The 16,258-nt window shown below is 50.1% G+C and overlaps 1 protein-coding gene across 1 annotated transcript in view; it reads right to left on the bottom strand.

Moving 5' to 3' along the window:
- Zcchc24 (zinc finger CCHC-type containing 24) overlaps positions 1 to 16,258 on the bottom strand; it is a 50,829-nt gene that overhangs the window by 21,728 nt on the left and 12,843 nt on the right. The window lies entirely within an intron of this gene.

Genomic DNA, 16,258 nt, shown 5'->3' with positions numbered 1-16,258 from the left:
CACCAGGGTTTTGCCTAGTATTTATATCTGCCCCTGAACGTGAAAGGCAAGTGTGGTAGCATGCCAACAAAGATCCTTCTGGAATAAATGTCCCACCTATAGACAGCACTCAGGCTTGAGCAACAGATGGGTTGGGGGCCATGGGTGGCCCTGGCCATGGTCTTCCTCTTCCTCCTCCTGGCCTGTCACTCACGTCAACTAGCTCCGCTGATGGCTCCTGAGTATTGTGTCGTGAAAGCACAACCCCAGCTGCAGCCATGCTTTAGAGCCATGATTCTTCCTCTGGAAGCCCTCCTATCCAGCTCTCAGGGTACACACCCCTTCCCCATGCCCCCCTCCAGGCCTTGCACCTGTGCCTGTCTGCAGGCAGTATGCCCAGGATCCTGTACTTCTCCCTCTTTGGGGACAGCATGGGTCTGGCACAAAGCAGGCGGTATCAGTGCAAAGTGGCCACTGGCTTCTACCATCCCCTAAACTGAGAAGCCAGAGGAGAGAGCTGGGGGTGGGGTAGCACAGAAGGGGGTGGTAGTGGCCTGGTAACTTCCTGGACAATCATGCTGGCCGATGTTCCTAGTTCTCAGTGTGGCTATTGTCCCTGCTGGCCCAGAGAGCTGGCTCAATAGGGCCTCTGTCCCTTCCCAAGCAGGCCATCCTGGCTTGGTGGCATCCCACCAGGCAGCTGGGAGGCGAGACCCAACACTTCCTGTCCCCACTGCACATGTTGGGGTGTTGGGGGAAGGGGGTTCTCAGACAAGCACCCATCTGTGTTCCCTAGGGTAGAACTGCCCAGCTTGAGACAGAGGCAGTGAGAGAAGGGACAGTGGTGGCAGGGACATTCTTAATTGTGGGTCTCAGCTTCTCTCAGGCAGCCTGAGCGCCCTCTGAGCTGGAGCCATCAGGTTTAGAACCTCCTTGCATGCGTGTTTGTCCTTAGGGCCTTTCGCTCTTCCCTCTGCCAACAATGACCACGCCCCACGTCACCAAACGTTTTCTCCCTGATTATTTGTCTCCACTCAAGTTGCCACACACCCAGAGAGGTGGTCCCTGACAACCCTGTTGTTTGAACATAACTTATATCCTGGTGTCCCTGACTATTTCTTTGCTGTCACCCCACAGGAATGTGAACTGCTCTTTCCTTGTCTTCCTTGTTCACAGTGGTCCATGCCAGACACACAGTAGGAGCTTCATACACAATGAACGGACACTTGAGCACCGACTTGCCCATCAAAGGACATGATGGGGAAGAGCAGGAGCCTGTGTTTGGGGTGGTGAGAAAGTGTCAGGGGAGCCAGAGAAAGTCACGATGAAAAAGGTTCACTGCGGTTGCAGCAGAGCTGGGTGGCAGGAAACATGAGGATGAAGGCCTTGGAGGGCAAAGGCCAAGCTTCAGGGGCCCCGGGACTCTAACACAAGACTAGGTTTTAGCCCAGGAGCCACGGGAAGCCACGGTGGGTTTCAGATGGGTATGGACAGGTCTCTGTGTCCACATGAGGCAGACGGATGCTGGCAGGCAGAGTGACTGGGGATTAAGAAGTCTGAAGTAGCACTTTGCAGGCAAGCCTCTCTGTGCCAGCGATGCAGGTAGAGCCTGGTCACGGCTATGCCTTTCTCCAGCAGAGATGGATGGAAGAGGTCTGGCCAAGTCTTTAGCGAGAACAGCATATGGGACAGCCATATAATGACAGGACTGACGGGTCTGCCCCAACACTAGTCTAAAGGCGGGGCTGGGCCCTCTGGTGCGGTTCTCTAATTACACAGATGCAGACTCTTTCCCCAGTAGGTGAGCCAGAAGAGCATGTGCAGCAGCCTAAGGCGGGCCTTAGGGTTTCAAAGTACCTGCCAGGCCCCAGTAAGGAGGGATGGATGAGGAAGAGGTGAGCCCCAAACAGAAGCAGCCCAGGAGGACAAGTGAAACCAGAGCCAGGACAGAAAGTCCAGGATTCCAGCCATCAGGCACCTAGTAGACACAAGGCACAGACAGGTCAGTCATCATCACTTCCCACTGGTTCTCCACACAGTAGAGGTGCTGTGGCCAGAGGCCTGGCTTCTCCAGCAGCACCAAAGCCCTGAGTAGCAGGATGGAGCTCAGTCACTCAATGCTGGGCAGAGAGTGGGACAGAGGGACTGCCGGCCTCCCCTGCATTTCTGAGAGGCATGCCTTGAGGGGGCTTGCTGTTCTGGGACTCTGCCACAGTCTCTGAGGCTCCTGCCTCCAGAGGCCTGCTGCCACAGCCCACCAAGGCGTCTGATGTATTTACGCTTTCCTAGTACCAGGGCTGTCCCCAGCAGGTCTCGTGTCCCCAGTTCCTGCAATTTGCCCACATGTGCCATGGCTGATCCTCACTGTCTGTCCCATCTTGGCTGTGTTCCCAGTGGTCTAAAAAGCAAAGATCTCAGGAGTTGGTATGCCACCTGGGGATCGTGCTGAGCAGACCAGGGAGCAGGTGCTCTGTCCAGACAGGCCCTGAATCTGTGCGCAGGCCAGGCTGGGCAGCAAGGAGCAGAGGGAGGAAAGCATGAGAGTTTATCCCTCACACCTCATGAAGACCCGGATCCTCCTGTTAAGTCAAACGACAGGAAATGAGAGGCTAAGAGTGGCCAAGAAAAGGGCAGTGGCTCGAACCAACTGCAGGATTGTCAGGGGACCAGTGGGAGCTTGTGCCTCACCTCCAGCTCCTAGGTAGGCAGCAGGCACACAGCACAGTCCTGGCCCTGTTGTAATATGCACAGGAGGAGCATGCACCATCACCATCACCATGACCACCCCCCACCTCCCTACTCCCCCACCCTGTGCCCTGCTCCACCTCAGGAGTTCTGTGCACATGTGCATCTCCACAGCAAAGGTGGGCTGAGGGTGGGCCTACCAGCCATAGGCAGCTCTGGATTTCTAAAAATGGCAAAAAAAGAGCCACATGGGAAATAAGGAGCATTGTGCAGAAGTAGGAAAGAAACCACAGTTATTCCATCTCTCTTGGAAAAAAATGAAAATGTCTCCTGTTTCCCTACCATGAGCTGTTTGTGGCCCCACAAAGAGGCGGCCACTGCTCATCTAGTGGCTTTCAACCTCTCATCCAGTGATGGCAAATGAAAACAGATCTCTTCGTGCACAGCCCTAGGGACCAGGGCTTGAATGCCAATGCCACTGAACAGCAGCAAGAGTAGAGGGGAATTTCTGCATCTCTCCGAGTCTTAGGCGGACATCATTCCAGTGGGAAGAACAATGATTGGGCTCACTGAAAGCAAATGCTTGGCATATGCTTGGAATTCAGTGTATAGTCACCATTATGATCACCACCACCATCATCATCATTACCATCGTTGCAATCATGATTATCATCATCACCATAACTGATATCACCACTACCACCATCAATACCATCACCAACACCATTATCATCACTACAACCTCATCACTATCTTTATCATCACCACCACCACCATCATCATCACCATTACCAATGTGCCTAGTACTTCCTGTATCCTTAGACTCTTCCTCCTATACTTTGATAGCCTTTTCAAAACCCAGGTTTTCTGAAAGCATAATTTCACCCCTAAAGTGACTATAAAGGTAGCCACCCAGTCTCCTTCCGCAAACACAATCTCTTACCAAGGCAGGCTTTGTGCCAAGATTGCTAGGTTGGTAGGCATGTGGGCAGTCTCTGCTCCTTCTCATTGTGCCAGGTTTACTTACAAGATCTTGCTGAATCCTCATGGTCATTCTGTGAGTCACATTCCACTGTCCCTCAGCAGGATAGAAACCAGAGAGGTGCATGGATATTTTCAAGGTCAAACAGAGAGGGAGGGACATTTGCGGCACACCTTCTCTATGGCATGGCTCCAGGCTTGACATTCCAGCACAGCAGAGATGGGACACCGATCCTTATGCATAACTGTGTGATCTAAAAGGCCTGAAAATGACCTGGGCTTAGAGTCACATGGGGGCTGAGAGAGTCCTCCTAGGCTTGGTGCAACCACCAGGCTACAGGTGGTAAGTGTCAAATCCTGGAGGTAGGGATGGTTTCTGTTACCTTAGAGGGACCAAAGGTCATCTGGGTTCTGTACAAAAAGCCAGGCCTGGGTATAGTTAGCTGGAAAGGACCACACAATAACAGCTGGGAGACAGGGTGCCATTCCCACTAAGCAGTTCATCTCTTGGGTCTCTGCTCTCCACCTGGAGTCAAGTGTGTTTGTCAAGGCTGAGTTGGCGAGGTCTTTGTATGGTAAAGCCCCTCATGCAGAAGCCTAATCTGCTACTCTGGACACCACAGCTCTGACGTGGGATGCGCAAATACAAAACACAATCAAGAGGTACTGCTGCACCTCTGCACTGTCCTTGCTGCATGGTGGAAGGCGCCCCACACAGCTGCTCTATCTTTCATTCCTACTCTGTAGTGTCGGGAGCGGAGTTCTATAGGGTCTCTGCTCTCCCCACTTTCACTGTTCCCCAAGGCAGGATGGAGTGGCCTGTGTCTATGCTCATACAACCACCACCTTGTCTCAAGAAGTCAAAGGCCAAACCCTGGGCTCCAGTAGCCATTGGCCAAGATGGGCTGACAGATCATCGCAGAGTTGCTGAGTTTAGGATCTGACATTGTGTTAAGGCCACAACAGCACCATATCTTGGGATGGTGACATATTACACTCAGGCAGGAGACTTCATCCCCAGAATGAGAGCCCATGAGAACCCAGACACCTATGTGAGGCTTAGAATGATAGAACTCAGGTATTGACAGATGAGAGAGCCTCAGACCTAAAATCACACAATCCACAGCCCTGAGAGCCAGAGCCATCTGGACGGAAGCCTGCTTCCAAATTACAAGCGCTAAGGCTACATGGACCAGGATTCTAGGATGGAGCACAGGCATGAGGAAGTAGGAGCCCTGGGGACCTTAGAAGGACATGTAGACATGTAGCTTGCTCACCCGTGGATCCTCTCATCTGGGCACACACCAGTTCACACTGGGTACTGTACTTTTGCCCAGCTGCCCATCACAATTGCTTGAACATCTAGACAAATCTGTGTGTCTAGGCCCGCTCTAGACCTCCCCAGTCAACACTTGCAGCACCCCCAAAATAAACAAGATAAAATATCCCAGGCTCTCCTAAGGGGAAATCCAAGATGAGCTCTTTCCTGTTAAAGGGAAACAGAGACGACAAACAACGGGGCCAAGGACACACAGCAGTGTTCCCCAGACTCTACACCAGGGTCAAGGCCCCTAGCCTCTCCTTCTAGCCTCCTTTTCGGACCCCTCTAGCTCCAGGGTTTCTGTTGCCTACCTAGAGGAACCTCTGCCTTGGGGTGCTTCTAGAATCCTCGGTACCAAGAAGGCCAGAACAGAGTGAAACAAATAGTCTTCTAGGCTTCAAGACAGTCTTTGACCCCACACATGCGCAATGACTACCAAACGGCTTCTTCCAGGAGGGTCATCAGGGTCCTTAAGGCCAATGCTCACTCCTAAGAAGCCTGTAATAGAGAGACGCTCTGGAGATAGCAGTTAAGACCCAGGACTTCTGCTGTGACAGCCTGGGCCCAGCTGGAACTTTGATAAATGGTGTGACCTCACTTGTCTAGAGCTCCAGGTGTGTCCAACCAGCAATCTGTAAAGTACACACACCCCAGGAAAGCTTCAAATGCAGATCAACTTAAAACCATTAATTTCCCTGCATTATGAGGACGTGTGAGGGTGTGTGTTTTGGTAACTCAGTTTCGTGAATGGTCTTCAGTATGGCCTTTGTCCATGACAATGCTGTGTCATAACGGTAAAAGACAGGCATACCTGGACAGTCTCAGAGTGGGAGGCTGGACAGAGACCTCTGCTGCCCCCTCCCTGGCCTGTGCAGGACTTCACACAGCAAGCCCACCATTTTAAGGATTGGAAGCCCGCCGTGTCCTCAATGGTGTGTTCCTGACTGATTGATTAGGTCATGTCAGCAGTCTCATCCAAACACTTCCGCTGTTCTATTGGCCCTTTGCCCTGTCTGGTGTCCATGGAGACTGCCTGGGTACAAATGCCTTTGGTTTGCTCAGAGGAAGCCCCATCCTCCCACACCAAACTGAGGGTGCTCCCCCCACCTTGCCCTGTCCCAGATCTGGTGGCCTTGTTGACTCCCAAGCCAATCAGGGTAGCATGAGTGCTTTTAGTGCCTTTGCCCATCCTTCCTCCCCCCTCCAGTCTAACACCCTCTGGATCAAAAGCAGACTGGCATGTGAGTTTCCTGTAACTAGATGGGAATTCCAAGGCAAGACCCCTATCAAGCTGTAGAAGGAAGGTCCACTATGCTGATTCCAGGACAAGAAAAGTAGGGGGCACTGTACTGTGAGACAGGAACTCCTGAACTCCAGTGTGGCCAGGAATGATCCAGAAAACTTAAGACTACATGGACTCTGGGGCTGCAGGAAACTGAACCTGCATCTTTACACATGCCAGGTGGAGCTCTACCACTCAGTCGCACTCTCAACCTAAGCTTGCATTTCTAAGCCTCTGCTGAAGTAGTGGCGGCTTCAAGTACCGCACTTCCTTGAACAGTCCCAAGATAAACACAAGTCATGTGAGAAGCACAGGACAAGAGCCTGGCACTGGGGACCCTCCATGATCCCAGCATTCAGCAGACACAGCGGGAGCAATCAGAGGAGGCTGACTGGAGAAGGGGGCCCAGTCCAAGGATACCGCTGTGGTTTGGATATGGTTTGAATGTCCCCCAATGGTCCTGCACTGGGAGTTCAGTCCCAAAGACTGAGGCAGTAGGAAGTGGTACAAGCCAGGAAGAGGTCCCAGCTCACTGGGATATACCTTAGTAAGGCATCACAAGGGTTTTCTTGTGACTCCTTGGTGGTTACCCCCAGAGAGTGCTTACAAAAGTGGGAGCCAGCCCTTGCCTCTCTCCCCTGTTCTGCACTGAATCACTCACATGCTCTCATGTGTTCTCCTACCACCTGCCATGCAGCCATGCAGCCATACAGCCATACAGCCATACAGCCATACAGCCATACAGCCATACAGCCACGCAGCCAAGGGGTGGCCCCAGCCTGAGTTCGAGCTAAACCATTTGGTGGAAGCTCCAGGATCTATTAATAAACCCCTTTAGGAAGTCAGCTTGGGTCAGGCACTTCATGACAATGACAACATGCTGACTGACACAGACGCTCTTGCTCTGTTCCCCAGGCCTTGCAAGCTGCTCAAGGCTCGGGGTAAGTCCTCCTTTCAGGCTCTGCCCTAAACCCTGTCCCTCGGGATCTAGGAAATGAAGCACTGATCATGGAGACATGGAGCCACTGGGGGCTCCTTGCAGCGTGCGATGCTTAAACAGAGAACCACCGGCTGAGGATGTGAAACTGGCTCCGCAGCTCCTTCCTGTCACATGTCCTGCACCGCACCCCTCCTCCTTCACTCTCGTGCCACCTCTGCAGCTGCCCCCTCGTGTCTGTGCTGGGTAGGGTGAGACCTAGCAAACCCAACCCTCCGCTGGAGCCAGTAGGAGCCGAGCCCAGAGCCAGCTCCCATCAGCCCTCTTCCAGGAATACCACTCTGGGTAGACAGATCCCTTGAGCCTCATCCAGGAATCTCTCCCAGCATGGTCCCAAGTACTTGGAACTATCCTCTGTTCCTCCCAAGCCCCTGAGGAAACACAGCTTTGTCACCTGGCCCCCTGCAGCCCAGCCCAGCCCATCTGTGGGTAGAGGGTGGGAGGGGGAGCCCAGAGTCCTCTGGGGACCCCACAGCTCTGGGGCATACTCCAAACTTTGGGACACAGTTTGACAGAGCTGACTTGCAGCCTAAAAATAATGACAGCCACTAAGAGACTTCATGTAAGTGCCCAGAGAATACAGGAGGTGCTTCAGGTAACAACGGCCGGCCTCCCGGCATGCTCTGAGGTCAGACTTTTCAGTATTCTTCCTAGAAATAAGAGGAAACAAGCCCTGGAAAGACTGGTTCATTTTCCAGAGCTCACAGTTGGGAAGAGGCCACACTAGGGTAGTGTGAGCAGCAGGGGGTCTCAGAAGGGGAGGAGCGAAGGCTGGGACACAGCCTGAGTCCTGGCACCTTCTAACACCAGGGCCCATGAAACTCTAAGCCAAGCAGCAGTTCCTGAACATTTCTGGGCACTCATGGTATTCCAGGTACTGTACCAGGAGCTAGAACATCACAGCCCAGGTCCCCACAGGAAGCTGTCCCAGGCTCCAGAGGAGTCATTCCTACCTGCCCCAGCCCAGGATTCCTCGGGAAATACAAAATGATGCTGCTAGCCTCTCTCCTCCCTCTTTCCCCCTCATCCTCCTCCTTCCTTTCCTGCTTCTGGCTCCCATCCTTCCATCCGCAGATCTTTCTATAAAGTCATCCTAGCTCAGGTTCTGTAGGAAAGCCCTCAGTTTCCCTACCAGCTCACTGGTGGTCCTCTCTGTCTTTTGTTACTATAATAAAATACCTGAAAGCTCACACTTCATGAAGAAAATGGGTTTACTGATGCACCATTTTGGCTAACAGTACAAACATCAAGTCCTTTGAAGCTCCCATGGGAAGGGATAGCAATACTAGAAAGATCAAGCGGTCACCTGGCAAAGGGAGAAGCCTGCTCTTTCATAATAAGCCCTTCCCAATACATAACCAGAGTCCTGGAAGAGTCACTTCCTTTCCTTCCAAAGACTTAATCACCTCCCACCCCGCCCGCCTCTTAGAGCCCAGTCACTTCTCCACCTTCATCCACCAACATACACTATGGGAAGCAAGCTCCCTACACATGAGCCCTTGAGAGGCACACTCAAACCAAGTCCAAGCCACAGCAGTTGTAGACTGACCAGAGGTTTTAAATCTTTCAGCCTGAGAACTTTCCCTCTTATTGGAGGTGCTCACAAGTAGAGGGAAGAGCTGGGCTCGATGAGTGGCTAACCTCTTTCAGCTCTCCATGCCACTCAGCTTGGAAGCTCTAAGAAACTTCCAGTTCCTGACCTAAGTTCTGCAAGGGAAACTCCACAGATCCACGGTCCCTCTCTGTCTGACCTCTGAGCAGTTCCACCCACTCTGACCTCAGGGAATACCCAAACCTGCTGCCAGGTCAGGACTGGAATGAGGAGTTGACCACCCAAGCCTGGGTCAGACATGGCTGGTCATCCCTGCTTATTGCCTTTGAACACCCAAACCCTCAGGGACTGGCTCCTCAGGCCTGTGGTGAGGGGCAAGGCTGTGGCTCAAGGGCAGTGGAGGCAGGATAGGCAGAAGGGCCAATGCCCCTCCCCTAGTAAGACCCTGAAACTATTTACATCCTAAGGTTTCAGCTGTGCTGGGATCTGAGCCTCTCTCTGCTCTATTTTTCTTTTTCTTTTGCAATCTCCAAGAAACCCGAGCTGCCAGCAGGGAGGGGGTGATGGTTCTGCTCCGTCTGACATCTGGATCACATTAGCAGCCAGGCGTGCTGACTCAGGACCGTGCTCCCCTGGGCTCCAGCCCTTAGCCGGACAAGGAGGCACAGGTGACAATCCCCTGGACCTCCCTCAAGACAGGGACCACAACTCATCAAGAAGGTCTTGGGAGTAGGGGAGGTTACAGGCTGGGAGAATTTCTGCATCTAGGTTAGGGCTTGCAGGGTGGCTGCCAGGCTTGCCATGGCTGGGAAGAGGGAGATCTTAGAGAAAGGACACTGGGTCCTGAGTTCCTAACACAACCTCCAAGACAACAGAAAGGCAAGGCTGAATTGCAGATGTGAAGAGGCTCAGACAGGTTAGGCAACTTATCCAATGTTGCACACACCGTAGAGCAACATACAGAATGATGGCTTTAACTTGGCCTTTCAGCTCATAAATGCAGGGCTCTTTTCTTTTTCCTATGGAATCCCATACTAACATCAGAATCCTTACTGATGGCATGCAGACCCTGTGTGTCCCTGTAAGCAGCAAGACCATCTAATTGGAAGAGGTCACCAGCCCCTCTTAGGTTAACTGATGATTTTCATGTGTACAGGTACTTGTTCTTTTGTGTGGCCCTTCCTTTATAAGTTACTAAAAAATGTATTTTCTAACTGTGTTAGTGTAGACACCCAGGATAGAATCTAATTACATATTTATTGTTATTATTATATTTATTTCCTTTCATGGTCTTAAAACACGTAAGAACCATTTCTATGGTTCTGTGGTACCTAGGAGGGATCCCTTGGCTCTTCTTCAAGTGCAATGCTTCCTGATTTCCACTATGTTGCAATGTACCCAGCCTCTGAGCCCCAAATGGGCCCTTTCTTCCTCACTGACTGTGGTGTTCCAGGCTGCCTCACCTTCCAGTTCTGCTACCCCTGCCTTTTCTCTGGTCTCATCTCCTTCTACTCACAGGCTGTCTGTGGTAGCAGCCAGGCCTCCTCTCTTCCAGGTCCAACCTGCCCCAGAATGATCTTTCAGAATGTTAATATGAGCCTGTTACCCAAACCCAGATGGCTTCCCTGCCCGCAACACTAAGCCCAGGGTTACAGCCTGGCATGCAGGCCCTCACCACCTGCTCTGACCACACCTCCCGCCTCTCCTCTGGGAGTGCCAGCTGTGAACAAGGGCATGCAATGTCCAGAGAGGTCTGGGATGCCTTCCCTCTCTGGTCTAGCTCCTCACCTCTGAAACCTCCCACAGTGTTGCAGGCAGAGCGGGACAGACTTTAGCCACACCGCCATGGCTGTGTCTATCCCAGAAGCATGCCTGCACCCAACAGACACGTAGAAAGGTCGCATTTGTAGCCCTACTACCAATACACAGGCCAAGCTGGAAGGACTAGAGGCTCAGATCCTCAGGGTCCGGCCCCATTAGGCTGCAGATGTCAACACCAGGCACCCAGATGACCCTGCAGGCAGTTCACAGGTACCACCTAGGCCTCCCCTGCAAACGATTGGTGTCTACTGCCACCAGAGCTACCCTGACCTCTCTGCCTTACCAGGCAGCAGACCCCTTGAGGCTGGCCCCATGGTGAGTTATGGCGCACATCAACGGTTAGGATGGGCAGGTATGGTGGCTTAGCCTCTCCGTCCAGCAGTCCCTCTCTTTTAAAGATCTCGGATCTCTCCAGGTGTAATGGCACCAACCTTTAATTCCACGACTCAGAAGGCAGAGGCAGGCAGATCTCTTGAGTTCAAGGCCAGAATAGTCTACAGAGTGAGTTCCAGGACAGCCAGGGCTACACAAACAAACAAAAACCGAAACCTCTGATCTTAAAAACAGTGGATATAGGGCATAAAAAAAAAAAAGTCTGGACCCTAGACTCAGGGGACCTGAGTTCCAGGTTTACATAGTTACCAGCTGTGTGACCAGCGGCAAGTTACTTAACTTCCCTGGGCCTTGGTGCTTGGAGTGGAAACTGAGAAGTGCTACTGTACCTACGGAGAAGGTGAGAGACTTAGGGGTTATTGGATGGTGACTTTACTATTTACCTTCAGGCTTCAGAACAGTCACATCACTGCACGCACTCAAAGTCAGGGACTACAGGACTGTTAGTTTGTTTTTCCAAAAAGAAAAAAACGAAACAAAAGTGGCAACACTCCGGGCTCCTAAGTCTTCCTGGACATCTACTAGAGATGGGCCTGGCACTGCCTCACCCACAAGGTGATGTTCCTTGAGGAGCTGATCTCTATCACTTCTACCTCTGCTCTGGGGACTCCTGACTTCTTATAGTACTCAGTACCCTTCACAGTGCCCCCTGAGTCATATGAACAGAGCCTTGGAGACTGCTATGCTGCTCTTTTTATTGTTTCCTCTTCTTTGTTTGTTTGTTTGTTTGCTTGCTTGCTTTTCTGGGACAGGGTTCTTCTTTCCTCTATGTAATAGCTCTGACTGTCCTGGAAGTCAATTTGTAGACCAGGCTGGCCTTGAACTCACAGAGATCCACCTGCCTTTGCCTCCCAAGTGCTGGGATTAAAGGTCTGCACTATCACTGCCCACTATGTGTCCTGTTTAAAGTGAGATTTCACACAACCAAAGCTGTCCTTGAACTTGATCTGTAGTGGAGGATGACGTGGAACTTCTGATCCTCCTCTCTCCCCCTTCTGAGTGGGCCACTAGCCCTGGCCTATGAAATGCTGGAGATTGAACTCAGGGCTTTGTACATCTTAGGCAAGCATTCTACCAACTGAGCTACATCCCCAAGCTCCTCTAGCCTTTTTAAAGTTGGAAAAGAATCAAGTCACATGCTACCAGACCAGAGGCACTGACAGTGGAAATGTTAACGGTGTTCTCCTTGCTGCCTCTGTGAAATGCCAGGGCTCATGGACAACTCTGGGACCTGGCAAGGTATATTCTACCCCAGTTAAACTATGGAGAATTCTAAACACATCTGGATCATTTAGAAATTCTTCTATAGACAAAAGATAAAAGAACAAAAAGAATATTTGAAGAAACACCAGCCTAAAAGTCCCCAAATCTAATGACAGCCATATCAATGCAACCAAGCAGCTCAACAGACTCTGTGTAGGGTGAACACAGAAACAGACCTGCCACAAGTGAACACCTGAAGGCCCAAACCAGCAGCTCACAGAGCTGTGGAGGAGTGGTATTTCTGTGTGTGGTGCTGGTGAATTAAGATTCATACTGTAAACCACATCCAACAAGTAGATCACTACAGAATAGCATTAAAATCATTATAGAAATCAAAATGCTACACTAGAAAATGAACACAAAAAACAGAAATAAGAATGAAATAGAGGAATAAAAAGATAAGTAATGTATAGAATAAAAACTCATGACAGAAGTAAATCAAACTAATATCAATAATATTAAAGGTGAATGGATTAAAGAATCCAATCAAAATGCAGAGATTTTGTTTTTCAGATTGGGAAAACTTAAAATCCAATCAATTATATGTTATCTCCAGGGGACTCACTTCAGATTCAAATACCTGAATAGATGAAAAACAATCACTAGAAAGCCAGGTATACCACTGTCAGAAAAAAAAAAAAAAAAGACTTCATGGATTTTGTTTTGGTTTTATTTTCTTGAAGTGCTAGAGATTGAATCTAAGACCTTGTATGTATGTATTTGACAAGTGCTCTATCACTGAGCTATACATCTCTAGCCCTAATACAGACTTTAAAACAAAAATGAATGTTACTAGAGGGGAAAACCTAGTATTTTATAATGGTAAAAGGATCAGTTCAGCAGAAAGTTATAACCATTAGAAAGATAGAGCACACCTAATAAGAGAACACCAAAACACATGAAGAAAGATAGACAATGGAAGACAAAGGAGTAATTCAATAATAACAGTTGGAGACACTGGTATCTGCACTTAATGGATAGAGAACTGGGCAGAACATCAACAAAGCAACAGGAGACATAAACAGCACTGTAAGCCAGCATGCCTAGCAGACACCCCCACAACACCCCGCCCAACCTTCTCACAGGACAGTTTCCAGGCCAGCCACATGCTGAGCTCCAGAACAACCACAATGCATTTGGAAGGAATGGAACAATACAAGGCATGTCCTCTGACCACAGTGGAATAAATTCTGAAATCATCAAAAGCTATTTGGAAAACTCACAAATATGTGTGACTATTAAACAACACACTGCTAAATAACCAGTGGGTTCAAAAGGAAGACTCAAGAAAATACTAGGTGGCATATAAAAGACATGGCATACCTAACATGGGATGTGGCTCACAGACTATAAACATTTACAATAATGAAAAAAGTTGTGCGGGCCTCGGGAGGTAATCCAGCTATCCAAGTGCTTGCCATACAAGAATGAAGACCTGAGTTTAGATCCTTAGAACCCACGTAAAAGTCTCGTGTGGCTGTGTATGTCTATAGTCTCTGCACAGAGGAGGAAGAGATAGGAAGATTCCTGGAGCTTGTTGACCAGCCAATCAAGCTGAACTGGTTAACTACAGTGAGACTTGGCTTAAAAAGTAGTTGGAGAAGTGATTGAGAAAGACACCAGTTGCCAGCTTTTGGACTCACATAGGAGTTCACACATACATGTACATACTTCACACACACACACACACACACACACACACACACACAGGGATGTGGTGGCCAAATTCTAGCATTTGGAAAGTGGAAGAAGGAGGATCAAGAGTTCATGACCAGCTGGTGCTACCTAGCAATTTTGGGACCAGCCTGAGCTATGTAAGATCCTGTCTCCATGTCAAACAAGAACAAAAGAAAAAATGAAGATATGGCTGAGTTTGGTGGTTTATACATAGGATGTCTGAGGCACAATGATCACAAGTCTGAGGCCAACCTGGACTAGAGAGAATATCTCATAGCAAAAACATAGGGTAGCAATGAAAAGATGTCGAGTCAGTAAACCAACCTTTGCCTCCACACCAAGAAACAAGAATAAAGATGAACTAAGCAACTTCCCAGAAGGGAACAAGAAAGTTCAGAGTAGAAAGCCAGAATCAAGGATTTTCGGGGATACACATAAGCCCACACTCACAGCAGCTCTATCCACGGCAGGGGTGGAATCAGGCAGCTCTCCACTGAGGACCAAGAAGGCATATTGCTTGGGTGGGATACCACTCAGTCTTTTTATTTTCCTTGATTTTTCAAGACAGGGTTACTCTGTACAATGAATGGCCCTGGCTGTCCTGTAACTCGCTCTGTAGAACAGGTTGGCCTTGAACTCACAGATATATTCCTGCCTCTGCCCCCTAAATGCTGGGATTAAAGGTGTGCACCACCACCACCTGGCTACCACTCCGTCTTAAATAGAAATTATGACCCATGACACAATATTAATGAGCCATGGTGATCTTCCTGTCTCGCTCTCCAGTACAGGGGTTGGGTCACCACATCTCAATTACATAGTACATATTTTGACCTGTTGTATATAACATTTCATTAGAATCATGAGTTTATAAAAGTTCAAACACTCCTTTCCTCTCTTCAGGAAGACCTGTGCTAAACACCTGATAGCATAAGAATCTCAGCTGGTTCAGGAGTCAGATGGTGAGGGTATACAGGGAGGAATGTGGCCCAACAGCTGGGTGTGGTCACTGGAGGGTGGATAGCATCTAACTACATTCCAGCCTACCCATACCCAAATCCCCTCCATCTAGCACCCAGCTGGGGGAGGGGCTCTCTTCATGGTGGTGTCCAAGCGAAGAGAGTAATGCCTGACAGCCTGTACCAAACATTTCCGTTGTGCCAGGCTCTGCCCGGTACTTCCCTGCCTTGTGCGATGGCACCCATGTGCTAGTTAGGGTTCTCCTTTGTCTTATCCCAACTCTGCCTCCACCACTGAACCAGACGGGGGATAGATCCCTAGGCCTCCTGGAGTCCCTAATACAATCAGGTTTAGGACAGACTAGGATAGCACAGTCAGCCAGTTCTAGCTTATCTAGGCTGCATAGAGCACAGGCCTCAGGTAGGGATGGCCCAGGTACTCATGGCTGCACCAAGTAGCAATTCTGTGTCTTCCTCAGCTCTATAGCTCTCAGAGACTCATCTGTCCCACTGCCTCTCCTCCCTCACCTACCACACACTAAGAGAATGTTATCCGTGAGAAGGAAAGCCGATGTCAGCATTGTGCTGAAAACCAAGGACCTCTCTAACCCAGTATTCCGAAGACTCTCATCTGCTGGCGTTAAATCCTGGCTCCTCCACGGCCCAGCTCAACTTCTGCATGAGTTCCTTCCTTGCTCAAAGAACTCATTTCGGCCTCTCAGAAAGAGGCTCAACCGAGCCTTATAAACAGGCAGTCACCAGCAATACGTGACAGGTTGCCGGGGTACATTTGGCACAAGGTCTGCTTCCTCACTAATGTGAGTAGGTCTTGCTTGCCCATTTCCAAAGCTGCCCACGGTGGGGTGTCCTGAATGGCTTGCATGTGGGAGCTCTTAGTTGTGAAGGAGTTGCCAGTTAGTGGGCCATGGGCAGACTCTAAATCCTTATCTATCACCTAATCAGAGTTCTACCCAGAGAGCCCTGGGGGAGGAGCTGAGCTCAGCCTCCAGTGAAGACACAAGATCCCAAGGGCTTCTTGCTCATTGCCCCCATGGGAGGATGGGTTGTGTAGGACACAGTGGTGAGTTCCCACCACATAGGGCTCCAGGAGGAGAAGCAAGTGGGCCTAGGGTGGGCCTGGGGTTCTGCTTTTCTACCAAATTACCTGGAACCATTAACAGTTGTGTCGGGGCTACACTTGAAGCACCAGGGTCCGAAGCCTGGCACAGCCCTTCCTGAGAAGTGCCTGGGATACAATGAGTGGCAAGCCCATCCTGGCTCCCACCCAGTTCCACTCTGGATCCAGCATCTGGAGGATAATACTACATGGTTTTTCAGAGTTGATGGG

The sequence above is a fragment of the Chionomys nivalis genome, chromosome 5 (assembly GCF_950005125.1).
Source record: "Chionomys nivalis chromosome 5, mChiNiv1.1, whole genome shotgun sequence".
Taxonomy (NCBI): domain Eukaryota; kingdom Metazoa; phylum Chordata; class Mammalia; order Rodentia; family Cricetidae; genus Chionomys; species Chionomys nivalis.
This window is presented reverse-complemented; position numbering and strand designations above follow the sequence as displayed.